The sequence below is a fragment of the Photinus pyralis genome, unplaced genomic scaffold (genome assembly GCF_008802855.1).
Source record: "Photinus pyralis isolate 1611_PpyrPB1 unplaced genomic scaffold, Ppyr1.3 Ppyr1.4_LG1, whole genome shotgun sequence".
NCBI classification, from domain to species: domain Eukaryota; kingdom Metazoa; phylum Arthropoda; class Insecta; order Coleoptera; family Lampyridae; genus Photinus; species Photinus pyralis.
Window position 1 is genome coordinate 49,828,636 of NW_022170249.1, and position 27,827 is coordinate 49,856,462.

At 34.7% G+C, this 27,827-nt stretch overlaps 1 long non-coding RNA gene across 1 annotated transcript; it reads left to right on the plus strand.

Moving 5' to 3' along the window:
* LOC116160586 lies at positions 1 to 27,216 on the plus strand. The gene is made up of 12 exons (XR_004143255.1): positions 1 to 123; positions 1,012 to 1,287; positions 5,325 to 5,459; positions 5,694 to 5,845; positions 9,482 to 9,616; positions 9,849 to 9,998; positions 13,795 to 13,936; positions 15,599 to 15,733; positions 18,848 to 19,095; positions 21,221 to 21,344; positions 22,514 to 22,682; positions 25,770 to 27,216. It is a non-coding gene; the product is annotated as an uncharacterized LOC116160586 (long non-coding RNA).
* The last annotated feature ends 611 nt before the right edge of the window (positions 27,217 to 27,827 follow it).

The window sequence follows — 27,827 nt, forward strand, 5'->3', positions numbered from 1 at the left end:
GATTTGGATGTCATATCAAAACTGTAATCCACGGTATATGAACCAAGAGCCTCATCTTCTAATGTTGACGATGTCGACTTCGAATTCATCCTATCAGCCAGATGAACGGTGTTATACAAGATGGTACCTATATAATCTCATGGCTATAGATAACTACCTTAATGTTAATGCTTTGTTGTGTCTTGTTATTTGTTATTATCTACTCTAAAGCGAAATTATGTGACTAGCAGAATTGCGTAAACGTAGAACACCCTATACATACCCAAGCATCAAGCCGTTTATTTGAATTTCACATAAAGCTCTACGAATATGAATTTCAATCGAAAAGTATGTACCTACTAAGCGGGGGATCCAACCACTGGTGCTTTGCAATATACTGGATGAGAGAAAATAAGCCGGATTTTTTGTAAAGTAAAATTTCCGGCTTAATTTTTGTGTTTAAGTGGACAACGTACTGCTTCTTTCAAAAGTAGGTAAAGGTCAATTTTCTTTCTGTGAAAGCGACAAATTCTAAATTAATCAAGTTTGATGATTAAGTATACCTATTTCTACTTAAAATGACTGAATAATTACATACTCTGTAACGAAAGTATGAGTTATGAAAGACTCCTAAATCTGACCTCGAACATAGAGTTCCAAGTAGGAGGGGAGGTAGGCAACACATCATTTCGCTACGGACATTTTTGTTTACAAACTCTGAGAATCAAATGTGTAGGACAAATTTGCATTTATATAATCTTTATACAATTTTCAGTGCTGCCATTTTTTAAGTGGCACTCCTAGGTGAAAAACTTTTTGCTAGAATTGCTAAAATTTTCCCCACCAAGGGGCATATTGTAAAATCCTACTGTAGGTTAAAAAAATCATACTATTTTAATCGTTGGTAGGTATCTAAATTTTCAATAAAAAATATAAATGGGCAGTCTACATACCAACAGATTATTTAGAGTAATTTACATTTTACATTTGTTCTCGTGGCAGAAAGTTTTTTAATATGATCAAATCTTTTAGGCGGTCCGATTTCGATGCCGATGCAAATTATACTTGATCCGAGGAAAATTTAACAATATTGAATCGTTGAGTGAATCAATGATTGAATGGTCGATCTTCCATTAGGTATTAACAGTTCCTCACCAGCATTTGTACGAAGGATGCGTTTAGGGTGGACTTGCAGTTAAAATGGTAGTCTTGCATTAAGATGGTTAAGGAGGAAAGCCAGTGAAAGACCAATGCTCTCTCCGTTTGCCAGCCCTTACAATCTTTCCGTTCCATCATCATGCAGCGAGTGTAAGTACTACGCTTCATACTAATTTTAATACCTAATAATATTCCAATTTCCAATTTTGTATAGATTTTAAATGTTTTCTTTCTATGTTTTTTGAACCTTTAAATATATATTTTTAAGTTTTTCTAAATTTGTATTTGCACCACTTAATTTTTTGTGTAGGTACACTGTTATGATGGGATAAAGTTTGCACTGAAAATGGTCGCTAATTTGCCGTAAATCATAGGTACAGTTTCAATAGGTGCAATAGTCTAAGAGCTCAAAGTGTACGTGATATAAACAAGATATGAATTTTTCTTTAATTTTTGAGATACTTCATGAATTTTGTGTACCCATATGTACCATTACAGATGTTCTTGTTCGCGAAAACAATTCTAATTTTTATATCTATACTTCGAATTTTCTGAATTTCTTGTGGAATTTTCTGCATTACCTATATTTTGAATTTTCATGTGCTCAATTTAAATTGTCTAATTTTTGCAGATTAACATTTTTTTTCAATTTTCTATAAATTTAGAGTTTTTTTAAGTTTTTTTAGTTTTCTGATTTAGGTAAATATCTGCATACTAATGTTACAATTTCTCGAATGTTTTAGTATTTTTTTAATTATTCAAATTTTTTAATTTTAAAAATTTTCAGTTTTATAAACCTCTAATTTTCTTTGTTATTTTTTTGAATTTTTCGAATTTTTTAAAAATGTTTCAGAGTTTGATTTTTTGTGTAGATAATACCTACCACTTAATTTCTTGTATACACTGTCCGTATTAAGTTCGCAACTGATTTGAACCATTTTAATTATGTGAATAAACAACAATTTTCAGAATTCTCCAATTTGCTTCCTATAAATTTCAAAAATATTTTTTCATTTTTTAATCATAATTATCTGCGCTAATTTCTAGTTTTTCGAATATTTAAATTTTTTTAACTTTCGTATTTATAAACCTCCAATTTTCTTTACCATAACTTACTGAATTTTCTGAACGTTTTACTTTTGAATCTGTTTTTTAAATTACTTTTAAATTTTTCTGAATTTGAGTTTTTGTATAGATATCATTTCATTTTTGTGTAGCTATACTACCAAGTTACCAAAGTACGGTTTAGTCTAGGTGTCTAGTCAAAGTGTTTGGGATCTACACGAATTTTTCAATTTTATCAATTTTTTATCAATTAATTTTCTGCGTTAATTTTTGTGAAATCATTTTAATCTGTTTTTCTTTTAATCTGTTTTTCTTTTTCAATTTATATGTAAGTTTGAATGAATGTTTGTGTGATATACGCTTAATTTTTACTTTTTAGTGTATAGATAGATACACTGAAAAAGAGAATTACCGCTAATTAGTTTAAGTGTTGAGGATATGAGTAAATTTGTTCTTTAAGTTTTGAGTAGGAAGGTATACCTACATGAATTTTTTATAAATTTTATATAGCTGTGCCTGTTAGGAAAACAATCGAAATTTTTATATAGGCTCCAAAAATCCTTAATTCCGATGTTCAATTTTCTGCTTTGTTCTGTTCTTATAATTTGGAAGGCATTATTATAAGTCTACATTATAATTTATTTTTTCTTAACTATCAAAAAAGTAAATTACATTTTCCCACTCTATCTACACTTCTCTGTGGTAAGTAGGTCATTATTTAAAGTCATCAAAGTCTTAAGTCCGAGGTCAAATATTTGTTTTGGCATTATGCTAATCACATCTCTTTCTCATGTAAATAGCGTAGCTACACCTTGACGATCCGGTTTTCTATTTACGTTGAAGGATAGAGCAAGTCCCCATTTTGTTCTGCTGTATGGGCGTGGAGGTCATTATAAAACTGGACAAATCAGATAACGAGTGGCGACCCCAGAATATCTCCTTAACGATTGGTTCTGCTCTTTTTGTTTGTGTACTTAGGCATTTGGATGGTGTTTGTAAGTTGCTTATGCAGGAGAGTGTCAAAATTAACTTCAAATGAACAAAAGTTATTTATACTTGAAATCAACAAATTATGTAGGTACCTACAGGAGAATTCCTGGTGGGTACCTATGTTTTTGCTAAAAATAGTAAAAGCGCCTACAGAATTTAATAAGTGTAGTAGTAGGTACATATAAAGACGTTACGAAATTTGGGGACTAGGAGACTTTCCAAAGTTTACGATTTGGAAATACTCATGCAACAGGAAACCTAGAAATCAAAACTTTAGAAACTTCAACGGTCGGAAAGCACTTAGGTACGTTAATCAAAATTCTATAAAGCTAAAGTGTGTGAAAATGTTAAAGTTATCCCTAAAGATTCTAAATTCCCAAACTGATTAAAATGTGTATAAAGGTCCTGATGTTTCCAAAATTGCTAGAGTGTGCTAAACTTTCCTTCGAGGGTGGATTAGGGATTCAGAACTTTATAGGCCTAGAGGTACTTAGGTATACCTTAGAAACTGTAGGTATAGACTTCAGAAGCTCTAATAGGTATAGTATATATTCGCTGTAGCTTTGCCGGTTTGTAATTAGGAATTCCCACTGTATACCTATGGTTCAAATCTCATCTTCAATGGTTAATTAATAGCCTTGCTTACTTGTGAATTGCTCGGGGCGTTCAAAAATGCCCGCAATGATATACCTACCTACATAAGTTAGAAAAAGGCAAGAACGGGTAATTGCACACCTCATATATGGGATTTATTACATATGAGGGAAATATTCCTCTAAATTAGGTAGGTAACTCGTGCATCAAAATAAACCTGATAGTTTTTTATTCAAGCATGTTGTCAGTAAAAAAAACTGCATTCGGTCATTTTCATATTTTGTTAAAAGAGCCCCCCACCTTCGGTCTTTCGCCAAAATATGAAAACAAACGTAGGCAGTTATTAGACAACAAAGCTTTCAAAAAAATTATCGGTTATTTTGATGCACTTGTGAAATTGCCTACGAAAATTTTCTCAAAATGCTAATGTATGCTATACCTACGTATGTTTCACTGTTAACTGCGAGAGGAAGCCAAATTTGAAAGACTGGGCCATTTTTAATCGCGAGTCCTCACTTTGTGTAGGTACATCATCCATATTTACGTACTTAAGTAATTGTTTTGTTATCTTTGAGAGATGTATTAAATCCACCCAAACAATTATACTTAATAGCGTGAAGGTATCGCGGTAATAATATAATCTAATGCAGACGCAATTCTAGGAAGAATTCAAAACATAATATTGCAAACGGGGCAAATTATCTTGGCGCGCTTTCTAGAAATGCACCAATCACGGCATTGCAGACGTCTGGCCGCGCTTCGTTCAACGAAACCAACTGGCAACTTTTGTCTCTATTGAAATATATTTAAAATTTGTATTAATTTAGATACTTTTATCTAATGCTGAATTCAAGGACGCATCCGTTTTCGACATTAAATCGCCTCTTTGCCCGTCGTATTCGATTCCTTAAGCTTGGGGGGTAAGGAACAATTCGTGGAAAAACCGAACCGAAATGTTTTGGAACGCATAGTATCTTAGTAGACTTGGGTGCAGTAGGAATCGTGCAGGTGTTCTGAATTGAGCTCGCCCGCGTTTTTCTGTATAAACCTCGCTTAGCAGAAATGCTCTGCATTATTAAGTTTTCTGCATTATTAAGTGATGTATACCTACCTACTGGCTACTGAGTACTTAGTGTATAATCTCTGGTGATTTCAATGCGCGAATATCTAAATAAAGTAGCCTAGATGCGTTAATTACTCATAGGTATAGCGCGCTCCTACATGAAATAGAATTTTTGGTAAATTTTGGAATCGAATTAACCGTCCAGGGTAAGTAATTAACCATTTTGAAATCGTTAATTTTTGTTATACGTGTAAATACGGTTGATTGAGGACATTTGAAGGGTATCCATTTTCGTTCCAAAACCGGGTTTCTGCGCATACCTCTACAGACACTTGATGGTTTGTAGTGCCCGCGGTAAGCTAGCTCAACCTTCCCTCATTTTTATTCGCATTTTATACGCGTTAACATTAAAAACCGTTTTCTTAATTACTGGTAATCGGTGTATAGCCATCCTAACATCGTGATAATTTTACAGCTTCGTTACAAAATCAACAGCGGCCTTTCTGGAACGCATTTACAGAAGAAAAGTGCGCCAAATCGGAGCCATTAACCGCCAACAGATAGTCGGCCATCTTGCCAGCGTGACTTGCAATCTGATTTATCTTTTCACGTAAGTAATTATTGACTTAATTGACCTATTAACCAACTCCTATAGTTTAATTAATTCATTTAATCTAAAGAGGGGTAGGTGGAGCGACTTTAATTATTGATTTTGCATTAATTACCTACCTATATGGAAGGGGTACCTGCCTGGTTAGATTCTTTCCTCTTATACTTATACCTAGGTACCAATTTTAAATTGTTGATCATATCTCGCATCTTTAATATCATAATAATTTTCCAGTCTTATGGTTGAATTGGAAGCTGCCGTTTTTGAGATAATCCCTGTTGTCAACCCCGAAGGTTTCCCCAAAAATCCTAGGGAAGAGTGTAATCGAACCCTTGGAAGCAGATTTCTTGCGCCCCCCTGTGCCATCATCAACGATCTTTAAAGGGGTAAGTAGACTATTGCTTTCAGTATAGGTATAAGTGTTGTTGTGACTGCGGGGACGAAACGACATCTGCAAATGGTGACATTAATTTTTTGTGATTTATGGGGGCCAATCGATAATAATTTGCACGTACGTAGATGGGGTAATTATAAATTGTTTCGTACCCGTTAGAAATTTTCATAAAGTTTTAAACGTGAAATGCATCCTTTTTTCCTTTGGGCAATGAATCGGGTTGATATTCCCGATTGAGTGTACTTAGGTACCTACTCCGGCAGAAATTTTTGTACAATTTCAAAGTTCTTCTTTTGACTCATGAATCAGGGTGATCGGGTGATAACCAATCTCTCTCGCCTCTGCAGAAATTGAAAACCCTTTTCGAGGATGTGAAATTAATTTTGTGTGAATTAGGGTTGATTACCTACAACCCTTTATTCATTTGACTGATGGATGGTGATTTTAAAGTAAGTAGATGCTGAGGTGATTCCTCAATTATTTTCTGCCACTTGTATTTATTACAATCGATTTTTTCCTTTGGTTAATGAATCGGGGTTGAAGTTGAAGGTAGGTACCAATGTTAAAATTTGAAATCCTTTCCAGTGAGGGTAATTTTAAAGGTTCATTACAGTAGATGTGCTAGATAGGTAATCAATCGTTGCTGATGCCTCTGCAGAGATCGAAATCCTTTTCCAAGGATGGGAAGGAATTTTTGTGTGATTTAGTGTTGATTACACAACCCCTTATATTTACTTGACCTATATGCATGGTAATTTTAAAGTAAGTACGTGAGGTGATTCCCAATTGTTCTGTGCCCTTACAAAACAAATTGCACAAATTTACATCTCGATTACTATCTTTTTTCCAAGCTTTTTTCCTTTGGTTAATGAATGGGGGTTTTATTGTAGGTAAGTAGATGTGTTGGATAACCAATTGTTAACTGCTTCTGCAGAGATTGAAATCCTTTCCCGAGGATGGGAAATTATTTTTGTGTGATTTAGGGTTGATTACACAACCTCTTATTAATTGCCCTATAGGTATATGCATATGGTGATTTAAAGTATGTAAAGGAATGATGCCCAATTCTTTTGTGCCACTTCAAAAATTATTGTACAATTTTAAACGTTGATCACAATCTTTTGTTTTCTTGAACTAGTGAATCGGAGTTGTATTTGTATTGTAAGTAGATGGGGTGAGTGCCGATCATTTAGTGTCTCGGCCGAAACCAAACGCCGAGCCAAAAGCCTTCCAAGAATGTGAAATTAATTTTCTGTGAATTAGTGTTGATTACAACCCTTTATTCATATGGCTGATGGATCGTGATTTTAAAGTAAAGTAGACTGAGTGATCCCTCAATTTTCTCACCCTTCAGAAATTTTGTGCAGTTTACATTTATTAGGTACAACCTTTTGTTAATGAATCGGAGATGAAGGTACCACTGTTAGAATTTAAAACCCTTTTCAGTGTTATTAATTTTTGTGAAATTTGAAAGGTTGATTACAAATCTTTTCATCCCTTGATGAATCAGGACTCAGGGTTGTAGGTATTGTAAGTAGGTAGATAGGTCGAATGCCAATTGTTTTTGTCTGCAGAATTTGAAATCCTTTTCTGAGAATGTGAAATTAATTTTGTGTGATTTGGGGTTGTTTACGATTACAACCCTTTATGCATCTAGGCGATGGATGGTCGATTACTTCTTTCCTTTGGCTAATGAATACCTAGGGGTTTTATTGTAAGTAGATGTGCTGAATAACCAATCGTTGCTGGCTTGCTGCCTCTGCAGAGATTGAAATTTTTTTCTAGGGATGGGAAATTATTTTTTGTGATTGAGGGTTGATTACACAACCTCTTATTTACTTGGCCTATATGCGCATGGTGATTTAAAGTAAGTAGAATTCTTTTGTGCCACTTCAAAAATTATTGTACAATTTTAAACATTGATTACAACCTTTTTTTTTCTTGGGTTAGTGAATCGGAGTTGTACCTATTTGTATTGTAAGTAGATGAGGTGAATGCCGATCATTACTTAAGTGTCTCGGGAGAAATTGAAAGCCTAAGAATGTGAAATTAATTGTATGTGAATTAGGGGTGATCACAACACTTTATTCATTTGGGCGGTGGATCGTGATTTTAAAGTACCTAAGGCATAAGTAAACGGAGTGATTCCTCAATTATACTGGCCTTTCAGAAATTTTTGTATGTTAACGTTTATGGTACCTATACAACCTTTTGTTAATTATTCGGGGATGAAGGTACCATACCACTGTTAGAATTTGAAATCCTTTTCAGAGTGACTTTTGTGCAATTTTAAAGTTTGATTACAAATCTTTTCGTCTCGTCTCTTGATCAATTAATCAGGGTTGTATATTGTAAATAGATGGGGTGAATGCCAATTGTTTTTGTCTGCAGAATTTGAAATTCATTTCCGAGGATGGGAAATTAATTTTATGGGGTTTAAGGTTGATTACAACCCTTTATCAACGTTCCTAGTCAGTTTATAATTTTGTCCGACCGTCCGTTAGCGCACGTTATCTCGATAACAAATGAACTGATTACGATTAAATTTGTAGGCGGATTCGCGGATAGCGCAAAGGTATCGCGGTAATAATATTGCAGACGCAATTCTAGGAAAAATTCAAAACATAATATTGCAAACCGGGGCAAATTATCTTGACGCGCTTTCTAGAAATGTACCAATCACGGCATTGCAGACGTCTGGCCGCGCTTCGTTTAACGAAACCAACTTTTCAATGTATAGGTAGCCAAAAGACGTTTGGACCGATAATTCGGTTAGTGACAAGCCTTCTAAATATTTTCTTTAGTGCTTTATTGAATGCAGCGTTTACATAAATACAGTAATTGAATAAAGCGATAAGTACCTACGTTTTGGCAAATTTTGCTATCGAATTACTAACGGTCAGAGGCGAGGGGAGGGATTGTCTATTGAAAATATTTAAAATTTGTATTAATTTACTTTTATCTAATGCTGAATTCAATTCAAGGACGCATCCGTTTCTTTGCCCGTCGTATTCGATTCCTTAAGCTTGGGGGGTAAGGAACAATTCGTGGAAAAACCGAACCGAAATGTTTTGGAACGCATAGTATCTTAGTAGACTTCGGTGCAGTACCAATCGTGCAGGTGTTCTGACTTGAGCTCGCCCGCGTCTTTTTATAAACTTCGCTAGCAGAAATGCCCTGAAATAGGTATTAAGTGATGTACATTGTACACCTATTCCTGGCTACTGAGTAGGTACTTAGTATAATCTCTGGTAATTTCAATGCGCGAATATCTATAAATAAAGTAGTAAGGTTAATTACTTACGCATACTGCGCGATCCTACATGAAATAGAATCTTTGATAAATTTTGGAATCGATTTAACCGTCCAGGGTAAGTAATTAACCGTTTTGAAATCGTTAATTTTTGTTATACGCGTGAATATGGTTGATTGAGGACTTTTGAAGGGTATCCATTTTCGTTCAAAAGCGGGTCTCTGCGCATACCTCTACAGACGCTTGGTTTGTAGTGATGTCTGCGGTAAGCTAGCTCAACGTTCTCTCATTTTTATACGCGTTAACATTAAAAACCGTTTTATTAATTACTCGTAATAGGTGTATAGCCATCCTAACATCGTGATAATTTTACAGCATCGTTACAAAATCAACAGCAGCCTTTTTGGAAGGCATTTATAGAAGAAAAGTGCGCCAAATCGGAGCCATTAACCGCCAACAGGTAGTCGGCCATCTTGCCAGCGTGACTTGCAATCGGATTTATCTTTTCACGTAAGTAATTATTGACTTAATTGTCCTATTAACCAACTCCTATAGTTTAATTAATTCATTTAATCTAAAGAGGGGTAGGTGGAGCGACTTTAATTATTGATTTTGCAATAATTACCTATAAGTACCTAAGTGGTACCTGCCTGGTTAGATTCTTTCCTCTTATAGGTACCTACCTACCAATTTTAATTTGGCGATCATATCTCGCATCTTTAATATCATAATATTTTTCCAGTCCTATGGTTGAATTGGAAGCTGCCGTTTTTGAGGTAATCCTGTTGTCAACCCCGAAGGTTTGCCCAAAAATCCTTGGGAAGAGTGTAATCGAACCCTTGGAAGCAGTTTTCTTGCGCCCCCTCTGCTATCATCAACGATCTTTAAAGGGGTAAGTAGACTATTGCTTTCAGTATAGGTATAAGTAGTTAGATAAATTAAAAGGGATTGTTGTGACTGCGGGGACGAAACGACATCTGCAAATGGTGACATTAATTTTTTGTGATTTATGGGGGCCAATCGATAATAATTTGAATGTACGTAGATGGGGTAATTATAAATTGTTTCGTACCCGTTAGAAATTTTCATAAAGTTTTAAACGTGAAATGCAACCTTTTTTCCTTTGGGCAATGAATCGGGTTGATATTCCCGATTGAGTATACTTAGGTACCTACTCCGGCAGAAATTTTTGTACAATTTCAAAGTTCTTCTTTTGACTAATGAATCAGGGTGATCGGGTGATAACCAATCTCTCTCGCTTCTGCAGAAATTGAAAACCCTTTTCGAGGATGTGAAATTAATTTTGTGTGAATTAGGGTTGATTACAACCCTTTATTCATTTGACTGATGGATGGTGATTTTAAAGTACCTAAGTAGATGCTGAGGTGATTCCTCAATTATTTTCTGCCACTTGTACAATTAATAGGTATTTATTACAATTGATTTTTTCCTTTGGTTAATGAATTGGGGTTGAAGTTGAAGGTAGGTACCGGTGTTAAAATTTGAAATCCTTTCCAGTGAGGGTAATTTTAAAGATTGATTACAGTAGATGTGCTAGATAGGTAATCAATCGTTGCTGATGCCTCTGCAGAGATCGAAATCCTTTTCCGAGGATGGGAAATTATTTTTGTGTAATTTAGTGTTGATTACACAACCCCTTAGTTACTTGACCTATGCATGGTGATTTTAAAGTAAGAGTACATGAGGTGATTCCCAATTGTTCTGTGCCCTTACAGAACTGTTTGCACAATTTTACACCTCGATTACTATCTTTTTTTCGAGCTTTTTTCCTTTGGTTAATGAATAGGGGTTTTATTGTAAGTAGATGTGATGTGCTGAATAACCAATTGTTACTGCTTCTGCAGAGATTGAAATCCTTTTCCCGAGAATGGGAAATTATTTTTGTGTGATTTAGGGTTGATTACACAACCTCTTATTAATTGCCCTATGTATGCATGGTGATTTAGAGTACATATGTAAAGGGATGATGCCCAATTCTTTTGTGCCACTTCAAAAATTATTGTACAATTTTAACCGTTGATCAAAATCTGTTGTTTTCTTGAACTAGTGAATCGGAGTTGTATTTGTATTGTAAATAGATGGGGTGAGTGCCGATCATTTAGTGTCTCGGCCAAAACCGAAAGCCTTCCAAGAATGTGAAATTAATTTTGGCTGATGGATCGTGATTTTAAAGTAATGTAAAGTAGACTGAGTGATCCCTCAATTTTCTGGCCCTTCAGAAATTTTGTGCAGTTAACATTTATTAGGGTACAACCTTTTGTTAATGAATCGGGGATGAAGGTACCACTGTTAGAATTTAAAACCCTTTTCAGTGTTATTAATTTTTGTGAAATTTGAAAGGTTGATTACAAATCTTTTCATCCCTTGATTATAATGAATCAGGAATCAGGGTTGTATTGTAAGTAGATAGGTCGAATGCCAATTGTTTTTGTCTGCAGAATTTGGAATCCTTTTCTGAGAATGTGAAATTAATTTTGTGTCATTTGGGGTTGTTTACAATTACAACCCTTTATGCATCTGGGCGATGGATGGTCGATTACTTATTTTCTTTGGCTAATGAATAGGGGTTTTATTGTAAGTAGATGTGCTGAATAACCAATCGTTGCTGGCTTGCTGCCTCTGCAGAGATTGAAATTCTTTTCAAAGGATGGTGTGAAAATTGTACCCTGGATCTTATCTTGATACATCCATACTCAAAATCAAAGATGTTGAATAATATTGACAAGCTTTTTAATTTGTTTATAGAATACAACTACTTCAATTATTTTATAACATTCACTCCTTGATACTTTATACAAAGTTTGTACAGAACACTTTTCAACAGATGGGCAATTATTTTTTTGTGATTGAGAGTTGATTACATATCCCCTTATTTACTTGGCCTATGCATGGTGATTATAAAGTAGGTAACTAGATGGGGGTGATGTCCAATTCTTTTGTGCCACTTCAGAAATTATTGTACAATTTTACATGTTTATTAGGTACTTTTTTTTTCTTGAGCTAGTGAATCGGAGTTGTATTGTAAGTAGATGGGTGATTACCGATCATTTACCTAGTGTCTCGATCTCGGCAGAAATTAAAAGCCTTCCAAGAATGTGAGATTAATTTTATGTGATTGATAGGGTTGATTACAATCCTTTATTCAATTGGCCGATGGATGGTGATTTTTATTAGAGTAAGTAGATGGGATGATTCCCAATTGTTATGTGCCTCTTCAGGAATTTCTGTACAATCGTTATATATGTCGGTTGTTTTGGTTGCTTAGCAGTGTTTACTTAGTTACATATTTTTTTTTTCAATGAGATGGTCATTAGAGATTCTGCTCTGTTCGAATTAAATAAATTGAATCGAGAAAATACAATTATTACAGTTTATCTATATACATTTGAGATACCACGTGATTGCCGACCATTTAGCGTTTGGGCAGAAATTGAAATCCTTTTCAAGGATGTAAAATTAATTTTGTATGATCTAAGGTTGATTACAACCCCTTATATTTACTTGGCCTAAGGATGGTGATTTTAAAATCTTTCAAGTAGGGATTGTAAGTATAGAAGGTGTGATTGTTGATCATTTACGGTTACCGCAGAAATTGAAATCCTTTCCTGAGGATGGGAAATTAATTTTATGGGATTTAGGGTTGATTACAAAACTCTTTATTAACGAGCTCCTAGTCAGTTTATAATTTTGCGGTGTCTGTCCGTTCGTCTGTTGGCACGATATCTCGATAATGAATGGAGTGATTACGATGAAATTTTGTAGGTAGATTCTTTATCAAATTTGTAGATCGGACTTTGTGAATTGTAATGGCAATGTTAGCAACATTGACAGTGCCCTTTTCGCATCTCCACCATTTATGGACCGAATTGCAAACTCTTTTATTTATGAAGGTGTTTAAATGAACTATGTTCCATGGGCACTTGGAATAAAAAAGCAAATCTAATGCCAGCTCCAAATTTGGTTTTGCGCATGCGCATTATTTAAGGTTTGTGTGCAACTCCACTCACTTTTCCAATGGATATTGTTTTTAAGTAGATTACCAATTGTGTGTAGGTACCTATAGTCTTTCAGAAATTAAGAACTCTCTTTGGAGCGTTTCAAATCAATTTTCTGTGATTTACTTAAGGGATGATTAAAATCGCGTATTCATTTGGTCAGAATCATTTAGAATTATTTTATCGAAAATAGATGGCATGGTTGTATTCTCTTCGCCATTGGTTGTTTGATGAAGTTGAGATTTTGTCTGCCATGTTCTTTTATACTGAGTCACTAAATCTACCCATTTTTAATGTTGTTAATTGTATACTTGGCGGTGCAATGCAAGTGGCCCAACAATGAACACAGTCGAAAACTAATGCGAATTGGTGCCCGAAAATTGTCTTATTGGTGGGAATACACCTGATGATCTATTTGTAGAAGGATAATTGTTAAAATTGATGTTTTGACTTTAAATTGGCGTCGCCAACTATGTCATTGTGATTCCTCCTCCGAATTACCGAAACGGATTTTGATTTTTTTAAATATCTCGTGTATTTACTAAGATATGGGGGTGGTAAGTTTTCAAATTGTCACTCTGTATATACCTTACCTTACGAAGGGCGAAAACTAATATTAGTTAATTACTGTTCTTGTAACTGCAAAATTTGTAATACAGCATATTTTTTTAGGTGGACCAATTTGGATACTGTACCAAAGTATAAATACTTGGATTCAAGGGAAATTCAAACTACGGAAAAGCTAGTGTTCCATACAGACAGTGTGGACATTTATACACTACATCACAAGTTTCCTCCAGTCTGTGCATGAAAGGTATGTTGTAAAATCGTTACAACCTGCATATAATTTTGCCTTACTTTTGCTATTTGTTTTTCATGTTACTGTTCTGTTATTTACCTCAAAGTGAAATGATGTGGTTTAACACCACTTGTACAAAGTACTTGCATACCCTAGCACCATTCTGCAGACCATGATTTTCTTTTAAAAGTAATTTCCAGTTAAAAATGCTAAGGTTTTTGAATGAAGGTCTGTAAGCACTTTGTACTCAAACTTGAATTTGCAAGCACCCCAAAAATTTGAGTGAACACTGTTTCCTTGTTTGTTTTTGGTCGATTTTTAGTGGATTAGTTTCATAATAATTTTGTACTTGTTTATTTAGTGCCATGTAAGTCGTTGGCAGTATTTTAGTATTTGTCTAGCTAGTTTGCATTTCGAAAACAGCTAAAAAACAATCTTAAACTTACCAATAATTGGTGGTGTTGTTTAGGGTAAATTAGGCCATGATGAAAGTAATTCAAAAATTTATTTGGAAGTCCAGAATTTCGAGTGCCTATCGCGACTGCACTGTGGAAGAATTTTTGAATTACTTTCATCGTGGCATAATTTACCCTAATAAACACCACGGAAACGAAGGCCGATTACTTCCCGTCAATTACTTACCAATAATCTAAAGACGCACTCTCAATGTCACCGCATTTACTCCCTGTATAGAAAAAGTGCTATAAATTGGTTACAGCCAGGAAGTTAGGCAACCAACCATACTCTATTGTCAATCTATTTCTGTTAGTTACAATTACCTACCTTACTGCGAATATGTTTGTAAGCAGAGCTAGGTAAAGTAAAGGGGCAAGTTTTTTAACAAGAAGACTTAAACGCCCTACAGATAGTCCGATTTGTCGTACGGCTTTGGATCGATACTACCATCTGAACGATAATAATCGCACCATATGTGGCAATGTCCTTTGTTTACGTTTGTAGGCAACTACGTCGTACGACAAGTTGAAATGATGTTTTAATTTCATTAGGTACTGACTGACTAGTCTGTACTGCCGAGAAAGTGCAGCCCATGTACTATGCACTTTTGGATTAAGTATATCCTTTGCAGGAATTTCGGTCCTAATATTTCTGCAAATTTTTTAATTTCTTGAGATATTTTCATATTGTAGATTTACTTTTGCGTGAATTGTTTTAAACTCTTCCCAGTTTTTTCTTGTAAAGACTGAGAAAATAATTAAATCAGCCCCATTAACAATTCGTTACATAAACAGGGGGTGATTGTGATCTTTTAAAGTTCATATTTATCAAACACTGGATTATCTTATCATTACCAGTGGCGTCTTGTCAGATGAGGTAAATGACGTGGAGGAGCTTCACTTCCAAAATTCCACCCTCTCGACTTAAATCATGTAATACAAAATGAATTACAATAATTTCATTTAGTACATACATTGTAAATTAGTAACCTATTTGCATATTAAATAATGCTGTGTGGTTAGACAACCAACCATACTCTACTAAATAAAGTGCTCTTTGCCAATAAGCTCTAACCAGCTCTGGATACTCACGATCTTTATGAAATTAATAATTTGACTTGCCGCATGAAAAAATCAAATAATTACGATGTAGTTTTTTTTGCTCTTCTTAAAATCGTATGGCCCCTTGTTTGAATATATCAATAACGTATGTATTTTTTAGGTGGACCGATTTGGATGTACCCGTCAAAGTAATTTATCCCAGGAAAAATGTGCCAGATGATGAAAGCGTTCTGATATTGACGGTGGGAATAATTATGCGATACACAATCCCATCTCTTCAGCCTGTGCGTGAAAGGTGTGTTGTAAAGTGTTGGTATACTTGCACCAACCCATATTTTTTTATGTTCTTGATTGTGGTACTGAATCAAATTTTAGTTGTTAAGTTGTTTCATCAGATGACCAAGTATTTTTAAACAGTAATTGCAACTCCCAATCCCTTACTAGAAATTTCAAAAGTAATTCAAGGGTTGTTTTTGAAAGTACATGGTCTAATTAAGAGCTGCCAAGATTTATTTGTTACATGTGTAATTTCTTTTTAAAGAAAAGATGTATACTGTTATATCGCAAAATTGTACAAGATTTTTTAAATTTGAATGATTCACAACAGCATGAGACTTGGTGTTCTGTGCTGTTACATCTTGATCTCTATTAGGTATATGGAGTGGCGTTTGGAAAGGCTTTTGTGATATCTGGAATAGACAAATTCGTTTATGCCAATGTATGTAGTATCATTTTGGTATGCACCAGGGCCGGACTGGGTGGGTAAGGGCCCCGGGGGCTCCATGACTAAAAGGCCCCCAAACTCATGGACCGCCCCCGAAAAAGAAGAAGAGATTTGCAGTTTTTTTAAATTGTATTTCAAACAACTTGCTGAACAGTATTGAACATTAAATTAAATGGGCCCCGCGAGTTTATGGTTCTTCATGTATGTTTGTATGTGGTACTCCAGAATGAAGTGTACTATTTTCACATTTAATTTATAGTCTTTAAATGGTAATTCTTTCTCTCACTTGAATGAACATATTCTAACCATGAAGTAATCCGATTTTGTCTGATTTTATTGAATCTACTTTTATTTTTCTCTTTTTCGGTGATGTTAATTGGTTTTTAAAATTTTAAGTGTAATTCTGGTGGTTTTTCTAAAGCAAGTGGTATACAACAATATACACATAGCATTTCTATTGGCCCATTTTCGTTAACTACAGTTTCATTTGACGAGTTCCCTGATGCAATAAAATTTGCTAAAAATTCTGATGCCTTTGATAATTTGTCTTTTTTTGTAACTAGCCTGTGTCTGTGAAGTTCTTCAAGTTTAATTGGTTAAATCTGATCGTAATTTAATTCAATTATAATACCTAAACATTAAGTTAAGTTTTTCATTATTAATTTGAAAATTACTTAATCTGCAAATTTTTAAACATTCATTAGACGAGGGCTGATTTGTCTCATGATCCTGTCATAAATTTCACAATTCTGATACAGCTGCCAGTAAGAGGTAAGAGAGATAGGAGAAGTGACTGATTACGACCTAAGCAAAACTCGTTGCTAATGAATTGCTACGCTTGTCGGTTGATTAAATTGTACCATTGAGGTTTGAGTGTATTATATGTGTTTTATAGAAATGAGACGTGAGGATTTGTCGATATGCAACTTATCATACCTTACTGTAAACTGTTTGGCGTTTCTTTTATTAAACGCCCGCTTTTTAGCGCATTTTCTAAAAGGAAAACGAATGCTATTGTCCGCACTTTGTCAGTCTGTTCGTTTGCACCACTACCTCCAGTTTACGCTTTTTCGTTGTGGTTTCTTTTTTATACGGTTAGTACAGTCCAGGGACCAGAACGACAAAAGTTTATTTGGACTGGTCACTTCCTTCCCGGTGTTTACTGATTCTGTGTGGGGAAAATGCGCTTTTGTCGGCTGAATATTCAATGGTTTTGTTCCTTTTGCTCTTACCTGTTTTGTTATTTCATTTCTAAATTTGAGATGAAGACCACTTGTTTGCGTCTCTGCGGAAATTGAAATCATTTTGGATGGATGGATGTGAAATAAATTTTGTGTGATTAAGTAGATGGGACAATTGCCAATTCTTCTAAGGATTGTGAGTTTTTGTGAGCCCCTACAGAAATATTTGTACAATTTTACATATTGATTACCACCTTTTTTTGTTTGGCTAAGGAGTATTGGTTGTATTGTAGGTAGATGGGTTGATAACCGTATCGTTTCTGCCTTCCTCGGAAAACATCCTTTTAAGAGTTTGAAATTAACTGTGATTTATTAAGGGTTTTACCCACTTCTCTAATGGATGGTGTTTTTAAGTAGATGTGGTGATTACCAATTACCTATCTGTAGTCCGTCAGAATTTAAGAACTTCCTTGTGAGCGTTTCAAATTAATTTTCTGTAATTTAAGAGATGATTACAACCGCTTATTCATTTGGCCAGAACTATTTAGAATTACCTACTTTACTGAATATAAATCACATGATTGTATTCTCTTCGCCTTTGGTTGTTCGATCACGTTTAGATTTTTCCTGCTACGTTCTTTTATACTGAGTCACTAAATCTAGTTGAATGGGAAATAGCAATCCATTTTGATTATGGTATTGAATTGTGCTTAATTGTATCGACATCATGTTAAGGCTGGACAGTACCCTTGACTAATGGGGGGGTATTAGTCCAATGACAGTTGCCTATATTCTCAATTGCCAAATTTGGCCATTTATAATATTCATTTGTGATTGCTGGCAGAAACTTAGACCAATTATAATGTATATTTTCTATCCATATAATCCAAGCGGGGCGCCGGAAGCTATCTTTTTGCACTTTTGAGGAAAACTTTTAAGTTGTTTTTCCAAGATAACTTATTTATTAATGAAGTTGGAACAATTTCCAAAATTGAGCTAAGTTCGTAAACTTAATATCTAGACAATAACGCCAGGAAAATTTATTTCCTTTTTTTCCAAAATATGGCACCCTAACAGCCCTCGACGTTACCCTTAAGAAAAAGATTATTTTAAAACATTTTAGTAAACCCCAGCGTTATTGTCTAGCTAAAGCATTCACCTTTCACAGGAATATTTGACCCCTTCTTCATCTACACAGAATTCGGATATCGTGGAACGAAATCAAGCGTTTTCTGGCAACGGAACAGGTGTACTGTCCAGCATTAATGCAGGACGACGAGCACAGTCTAAAACTAATGCGAACAGATTTCCGAAAACCAACACTATGTTGTTTATTAAGATTTATCATTTGATTGGAGCATGAAGAGGTTTATCTTTTAATATTTCTCTCGTCCTTTTCTACCTTTCTTCTCTTTTCTAAAAATAATACAAAGGGCGAAAACTAATGTTAGCTACATAACGGTTCTTGTGACTGCAAAATTTGTAATACAGCATATTTTTTTAGGTGGACCAATAGGACGCTGTACCAAAGGAGTTGATTCAAGGAAAATTCAAACTACTGATAAGCCAAACCCAATATAGGCAGTGTGGTTACACTATTACGTCACTGTGTTTCACCAGTCATTGAATGCTGCGCCAAAATGAACACCTGATGCAAGGAAAATTGAAAACTGCGGGAGAGCTAGTATTGCAATGTTGGCAGTATGGACATCTATACATTACTCACATGTTCCATCATTCAGTGCATGAAAGGTGTGTTGGAAAATCGTTACAACCGTGGCGTACACCTACCTACATAATTATTCTTGTTTTACTGTGAATTCTTTGCTATTTATGTTTTCCATGCAACGATTATTTACCTCAAAAGTGTACTTGTACAAAGTACTTACATACCTTAGCACCAATTCGTTTAATTGAATTTTACAAATTTTGCCGATTGTGATTTCCAGTTGAAAACGCTATGGTTTTTGGATTAAGGCCTGTAAGCTCTTTATACCCAAACTTGAATTTGCAAGAACCTCAACAATTTTAGTGAACACTCGTGAGTTTTGTCAATTTATTAAGGCCCAAGGTCGATAATAATTTTTGCACTTGTTTATTTAGTGCAGTGTAAGTCATTTACAATATTTTAGTAGCTTCATTAAGAATATTCGTATATTGGCATTTCTAAAACAGTTAAAAAAACAATCTTAAACTTGCCAATAATCTAAAGACTCACACCCAATGTCACCGCAGTTACTAGCCAGGTTGCGGACAGCATTTTCCGTTATGTTAGACGGCCATTTTTTCTTATAACATAAGAAATATAAATTTTTGTAGAAATAATTTACGGTATGAGGGCTTTTTGTACGATATATTTATAAATAGCGGAACCAATGAAAATGAAGTTCTTATAATGTGTCACTGCGCAGTACGTAATCACTCATAAATAACATTTTCCTGCTAACCTACAATTGTGTAGTGTTTATGTTGGCGGTAGTTCTTTTCTTTTTGTCTAAGAGCATAGTAGTGAACTTTGGACATTTTAACACAATGCAAATAAAAGTGAGGTTAAGACTCCTTCAAACTTATAAGCAAAATTGAACACGCCCAGCACACACCGCAACTTAACTTTGCTATAAAAATGTTTTATACTTATAAACTTATAAGGAAAAATGGCCGTCTAACATAACGGAAAATGCTGTCCGCAACCTGGCTATTGTCTGTAGCTGCTCGTCCCAGATAAATTGGTTAGAGCCTGGTAGTTAGGCAACCAACCATACTCTCTTTTTAACCTTTTGTTTGTTAGGTACAAATTTACTATACTACTGCGAATATATTCGTAAGCAGGTACAAGCGTTAAGTTTTTTAACAAGCTAACTTAAAACGCCCTACAGATAGTACTATTTGTCGTATGACTATTTAATATTACTACCATTCTGAACGATAATTGTACCGGTGTGGAGTTTACGTTCGTATGGAATTACCTCGTACGACAAGTTGAAACGATGTTTGATACGACTTGTCGTACCGTCTGTGGGGCATTTTAGTTGTATGCAGGATTAGAAGCATTTTGTCGCTTATTTTTAAAGGTGCTCCCAGGGAATGCACTAGCATCTTACAATTTGCGGACCAAACCGATTTGTAGTTTTAATTCCATTAGGTACCGATTGATTAGTCTGTACTGCCGCGAGAAAGTGCAGCCTATGTACACTATGCACTTTTGGATTCAGTGTATTCTTTGCAGGAATTTCAGTCCTAATAGTTTTGCAAATTTTTAAATATTCGGAAAGTGATTGCGATTACCGAAAATCAAGCCTGATTTGATTGCTACAGTAGATTTTTGTTGATAATGAATGTTCGGTTACCAAAATTCTGTTGAATCAATCTGTTTGGTCCACGATTTTCAATTTCTGGAGATGTTTTCATATTGAAGATTTTACTATTATGTGAATTCCTTTTCCCAGTTTTTTCTTGTAAGTACTTTGAGAAAATAATTACGTCAGCCACATTAGCTAGCAAAGTTCATATTTATCAAACACTTGATTATCTTATCATTACCAGCTTCGTCTTGTCAGATGAGGTAAATGACAGGGAGCTTCACTTCCAAAATTCCACCCTCTGGACTTGTCGTGTTATACAGTTAATTATTACAATATTTCATTCAGGACATGCATTTTAAATAATGCTGTGTGGTTAGACAACCAACCATACTCTATTAATTAAAGTGCTCTTTTCCTATAATCTCTAACCAGCTCTGGATACTCACTGTCGTTTATAAAATTAATAATTTCACTTGCCGCATGAAAAAATCAAATAATTACGATGTACTTTTTTTTGCTCTTCTCAATCGTATGGCCCCTTGTTTGAATGTATCAATAAAGGCTGTATTTTTTAGGTGGACTGATTTGGATGCGCGCATGAAAGTAATTTATCCCAGGAAAAATGTATCGGTAGATGAAAGCGTTCCGATATTGACGGTGGGAATACACAACTCCATCTCTTCAGCCTGTCCATAAAAGGTGTGTTGTAAAGTGTAGTAGGTACTTAGTAGTTGCACCAAGCCAACATAATTAATCTCGCTTTACTGTGAACGCTTTGCCATTTATGTTTTTCATGTTGCAATTATTTACCTCAAAGTGAAATTATGTGGTTAGCAGTAACACCACGGGTACTTGCAAGTTGCATACCTTAATAACAAAGTCTGGCGATTATGATTTCCTTTTAAATGTAATTTCTAGTTGGAAAGGAAACACTAAGCTTTTTGGATAAAGGTCTGCAAGCACTTTGTACTTGAAACTTGAATTTGTAAGCTTCCCAAAAATTTGAGGAAGCACTCTGAGTTTGCCGATTTGTTTGTAAAGGTCTAAGGTCAATTTTTAGTGAACTATAATTTCATAATAATTTTTGTACTTGTTTATTTAGTTTAGTTTTAAAGTGTGAATCAACCTTTAGGAGACATGGTTTGCAATTATATCTATGCTACCACGAAAACTAATAAAATTAGAGTTGCTTGAAGCAATCATTCTAATTTCAGAACACAAAAAGATTAGATCGTTTTATGGGCCAAAACAGAAAAAAAGGTAGGCATATATCATTTGGCCACATGGTCTTCTAAAATTAAGTTTATACCTACAACTAATATTCTATATGAGAAATATTTTCTAGTGCCATTTTTTAATGCTAATCTGTGGCTAAAGTTTTTTGCTGGAACTAAATGTTTCCAGAAGTTGGTATGCATCTCATAAATAATAAGTATAAATAAGTTGATGTATTAAATTATTAAAAGTTCAAGCACTTTGTCCTTAATTACGTCAAGTGCGTTTTGTTACTGATTACTTGAGATTTATGTATATACGATTTCATTTATGCGATTGGCGATCGTACCTTCGACTCAGAGTGACATTGTACTGCCCAAATGTGGGCTCTATTCATGATATCGAAAAATATTAAAATTGTTACTTGCACGAATAAAAACTATAGTTCATTTCCTCTACTGATTTTGTTTAAATATGAAACATTGGAACAACTTTCATACCTATGTAGTACAAGTTTATGAAATTCTACACCATATTAATCTCAACTTTACGCTATCATTCTTTTCCTTTAAAATAACAAAATTAATTTTAATACTTTTGTAATACCGACATTTGTTATTGCTTCAGTTTTTTAATGCCGCCATATTTTTTAGGTGGACCAATTGCCAAACTCCCTGCTCCAACGACAATTGAACAATGTTGAAGGGCTGGTCTAATATTGAAAGTGGGACACTACATCACTCCGCCCCACAATGTGCGCGCAAGAAAGGTGTTCTAAAATGGTTAAAACCTGGAAGTTAGGCAACCAACCGCACTCTATTGGTAATAATTTCTTATTTATGTTTGTATAGCGCGATTATATTGGTAAGCAGAGCTGGGTGAAAGAGACAGGTTTTTTAAAATGCACACTTAGTTGTACGCAGCATTCGTAGCATTCTGTCGCTTATTTTAAGGTGCTGGGCAAGGAATGCACAAACATCTTACAATTTGTGAACCAGGATAATTTGTAGGTGTAATTTCATTACTGTAATGCCATGAAACAGTGTAGCCTATGTACTTAAAGTGTTCACACAATCAATTTTATTCTGAAACCCAAAGCACTTTCTGATTGATTAATATTCTTTTCAGGAAGTTTAGGGCTAACATACTTCTACTAAATAAAGTACTGCCTACCACTACCCAGCTCTGGATACTCACGATCCTTATGAAATTAATCATTTGGTTTGAAAATCAAATAATTGAGATGTAGTATTTTTTTGATCTTCTCAATCTTTGAGTAGGTATAACGGCTTTATTTTTTAAATGAACCATTTTGGATGCAGCGTCAAAGTAATTTATCCAAGGCAAAATGTATCAGGTGATCAAAGTCTTCCAATTTTGACTGGGAATAATCGTACAATACACAACACCATCTCTAAAGCCTGTGCATGAAAGGTGTGTGGTAAAATGTTGGAACTTGCACAAACCCAACATATTCTACTGTATTTTTTTATTGTCTTGTTTATGCGTTCCCTTAAGCAAATTTTAGTATGTGATAAGATTTACAAGTATTTTTAAAAAGTAAAACTTCCAATTCAATGCTAGTATTCAAGAATTGTTTTTCAAAATATGTGGTCTAATTGAAAGCTGCCAAGATCTGTTTGTTACAAGGGTCATTTATCTGTTAAATTGCAAAATTTGTAGAAAATATTTGGTTATTCGAATTTGAATGAATCAAAAACGTAGGCGTTACGTGGAAATGAGGATTTGTTGATAGGCAACTTATCATACCTTACTGTAAACAGTTTGCCGTTTACATCTGTTATAACACTCGCTTTTTTAGAATTTGATTATAATTATTGGCCCGTATGAATAAAAGTAAGCAAATGCTTATACTTGAAAAATTCAAAGTAAATACTCGTAACTTCCCCTTCATACTGGTCTGTTTAGCATGGTTTAGCAGCGCTGCACTGCGTCCTGTTCTTCTGCTTAGAAGCGCTGCTAAGTCGCCCAGTGCGAAGGAGCACTTACGAGTATTTACTTTGAATGTTGCAAGTATAAGCATTTGCTTACTTTTATTCATACGGGCCATTAGATCATTGATAATTGCTTACTTTTGTAAAGTTTACTTACCCGAGACTGAATACGTAATGTTTTTGTTCCTTAGAATTGTGTCTCTTACCTGTGTTTTTTTTGTTTCATTTCAAAACTAAAACACTTAGTGTCTTGGTTTTAGTATTAATAGTCAATCAGAATTGGAGTAATGATCAATTTATTTTTTTTGCAATTGATTCAGGAATGTTTTCTAAACAACGTAGATCTTCTAGATCTTTGAATGTGCGCTATAAAGGGGTGGTCTTCACTCTTTTAGTTTTCTGTTCATAAGTTGAAACTGGTGGGTGCATTAGGGACAAACAAGAAATTCAAATTCCAACTTTTTAGGAACAAATTTTCCAAACGTTTTGGATTTTTTTCGTCGCGATTTCCAATTTTTATTGCCAAATTATCCAAATCCAAATAAAGCGACTATATGTCCAACAAATTCAGCAACTACTGTTTGGTTATCTTGTCGGTGGCGAGAAAACATTTCCAAATTCCAAAATGTTTGGAAAGTTTTTAAGATCTTATTTTTTTAAAACAATTCTAAAGATATCCTATTTTCCAATATCGATACGAAGCTTGGAACGTTTTTAGTTTTTACAGATTTCATGTAAAGTGTGTGATAAGATTTTGCATTTGTGATTCAATCATATTGAGTATTACAGTATTGAAACTATTGCAATCAAGTAAATCCCAAACCGTATTTGTCACAAGCATGATTTTCCACAGCGAAGCATTTGGATTAATTATTTTACAGTTTGCAAGGCCGCCTGGTATACATTCAAAATCTACACTTCACTTCGCTTGCAAGATATTTGCCTATTGAGACAAACCGTTTTGGAGATATTCGCTCTTAAAGTTTTGACCGTTAATTAGAATACTATGAAAAATAAAATTAATTTCAGTATTAACAATAATAAAAATATAACTTCAGAATGTGGAAACCTTTTTAGCGCATTTCCACAAAAATAAAAAAATATGCGCTATTGTGGCCACTTTGTCTGTTCGTCTGTCCGTCCGACCATCCGTTGGAATGCTACTACTACTTCTTTATCTTAAGAGCTATTGTTCGTTATGGTGCCGAGACTATTGCTGTCTGTCGTCTGTCCGTCGGTTCCCTTGTCTGTCTGTCCATCTGTCTGAACGATAACTTTGTTTAGAAATGTTTGATCGCTTTAACATCTCCTTTAGTTATGAACCGAATTGCATGAAATTCAATATGGGCATAGCGTGAGCCATATATAACGCAATGCCGAAAGTTGATTCGAATCGATTCAAAATTCACAGTGCTCTTTTCGCATCTCGACCATTTATAAACCGAATTGCAAACTTTTGTATTCATAAAAGTATTTCCGGCATTATGGCTCAATGGTAGAGCGTTGAGTTATAAATCCGGAGGTCGGGTGTTCGAAACTGGGTTGAGGTGAGTTTTTCATCTGTGGCAGAGGTGGAAATTGCCTTAGACCCAGAACAAGAGAGGTATAATAAATAAATATTTAAATGAAATTTGATACATAGTCACTTGGAACAAAGGAAAATCTAATAATAGGTAGTTAGTTTCAAAATTTAAATTTGCGCATGCGCTGTTCCTACTTTTTTATTTATGAAAGCATTGAAATGAAATTCTTATAAACTGATATTGAAGTAGCACGTCAAAAATGGACTGCACCTATGCAAAGCTATCTTTCATATTTGTGGCCGGATTTTTACGATTTTAGCAGAAGTTTTATCTTACAAATGGGAAATGAATGCAAGTGGAAATGCTCTTTTTGTAAAGCGTTTACGATTACTTTTTTAACTTGTTTATCATACGTTTACTCTTTGTTACAGATTCCAGAAGGGCACCACAGGTATCACACTATATATAGTCTATACTATGGACACCTACACCAAGGGAACCAATCTGAGATTATATTGGCTATGGAGTAGTGATGTATACAAGAGCGGAACAAGGGGAAGTGACGTTACTCACCGCAAAATCAACGATGGCAAGGTTGTTACTGAGAGCAGCAGCTGCAGTCCTAGTGCAACATTCCTCCCTCATGATCCTGCCCAGGCAAGGCCGGAATTAATAATGCTAATGGTAAATTTCGCGATTTTAAGATTCCAGAAGGGCAGTCTTATAAAGGTAGGATTTTTTCTCTTTTGCATGGTGTTTTGCATGTCATATTTTTGTGTAAAGGGGGGTAAAGTGAATAGTGCATATAGTGACTAAAAGGAAGATCGCCGACTGTATTCAGCCAACTAAGAGAGTAGTAAATGAGTTGTGACTATCTTCTCAGTCTATAATCTTGGCAATGTAAGATTGACCCCAATAATTCTTGGAATAGTCCCTTTTGCTGCCTGAGTCAGTTTACATCATATTAAAAAGTGGCTATGAATTCATAGTCACGCTAATGATATGATTTGAACGGATTCGTCTGCGAACCAGACTATAGAGAAGTTTTGAGGTCAATTCTTTCGTTACCAAGTGCCATGGTTTCGAGGATTGTTATGTCTCATTTATTACTACCTATATGAAGATCGGCGTCATAGTTTTTAAAGAGAGGTGAGTAATTGATTTTACTAAGTAGCATTTTCATTTATATTTACACTTTATAGTTCATATAATATATATCTACCTAAATAATATAAATTAAGCGATTTAGTTCTTTTTCTTGTAAGCTCTTGTATAAAAAGTTCTCTTTATAACTCACTTAATTTTAAGTAAGCACAGTTTAGAAATGTTTTTAACGTTAATTTTCTGCTTGTTACAGATTCCAGAAGGGCAGTTTTATAAAGGTAGGATTTTTTCTTTTATTCATTTCATTTCAGCAGTGGGGGAAAAGTGAATAGTGTCTAAAGAAGTTTTCAATGGATTCTCGTACATCGTAAGTACAGTGTAAGTTGTCTTCTCATCTTGGTAAGAAGATTGATTGCAATGATTCTTCGAATGGTCTCTCTGGCAGGATCAATCATTTGCATCATATTAACGTGTAGGACTGTGAATTCATAGTTGTACTTTTTTTTATGAAGTAAAGCGATTGTCCTTGCGAACGAGCCTGTAAAAGACACATTGAAATCAGTCTTCCGTTTCCAAGTTGACTGATAGTCAACGCCTTATTATTTTTGTTTTTTCTTTTGGTTGTGCATCTGGGGTGCATGATCATAATACATAATACATTTTGCTTATAGTATACCAATTTGGAAGCAGTTCGGTTGGCAGGTGTGACCTTACAATTAGTACTGTTTTAAATTAAGGCTCATTTCATAAGGTGTTATAACTATCGTGTAGTGATGTTTTTTTTTAAAAATCATGATTAAGATTTATAAAAATTAAACGCTTCAAATCGAGAGGTTGAGGGTGGCTGTGAGGGGTGGTAAAGGAGGCCACTAAGGGATATAGCACCTGTATGTAAATTCGCCTTGTTTAGATATGTACCCACTTCCGCTACTATTTATGGTTTCTAATTAGCCAATATTTATAAAAAAAAGATTATCCTTTGTTTCAAAAATAACGCAATTCCTTCAAGTCATATGCAAAAAACGTGAAGGAAAAGGTCTTGCTTTTAAAAAGTAAAATGCTTTACGTTTTTCATATTTATAAAATGAAACATTTGCTTACAATCTAAAAGATTTCCTTCTAAAGGAATCTAGGTTTGAGGAGGAAAATGTAGTGTGGTTGGCAAACTCCTTTCTTGGGATGCATTTTGCAACTTGTGAAACTGCCAAATTATCTCTTGAGTGAACCGGTCGCAGGTTTTCTTGGTCTGTTTCACCTTTTTCTGTTTGGGAGCTTTTTGCTTTTTCGTGGGCACTTTCGTCGTCTTTTTGGGTGTCGACGGGGCCGGGGCCGTCGTCTTGAGCAGAAGACGCCGAAGCACCGGTTCTTTTTTACGCGGACGCTGC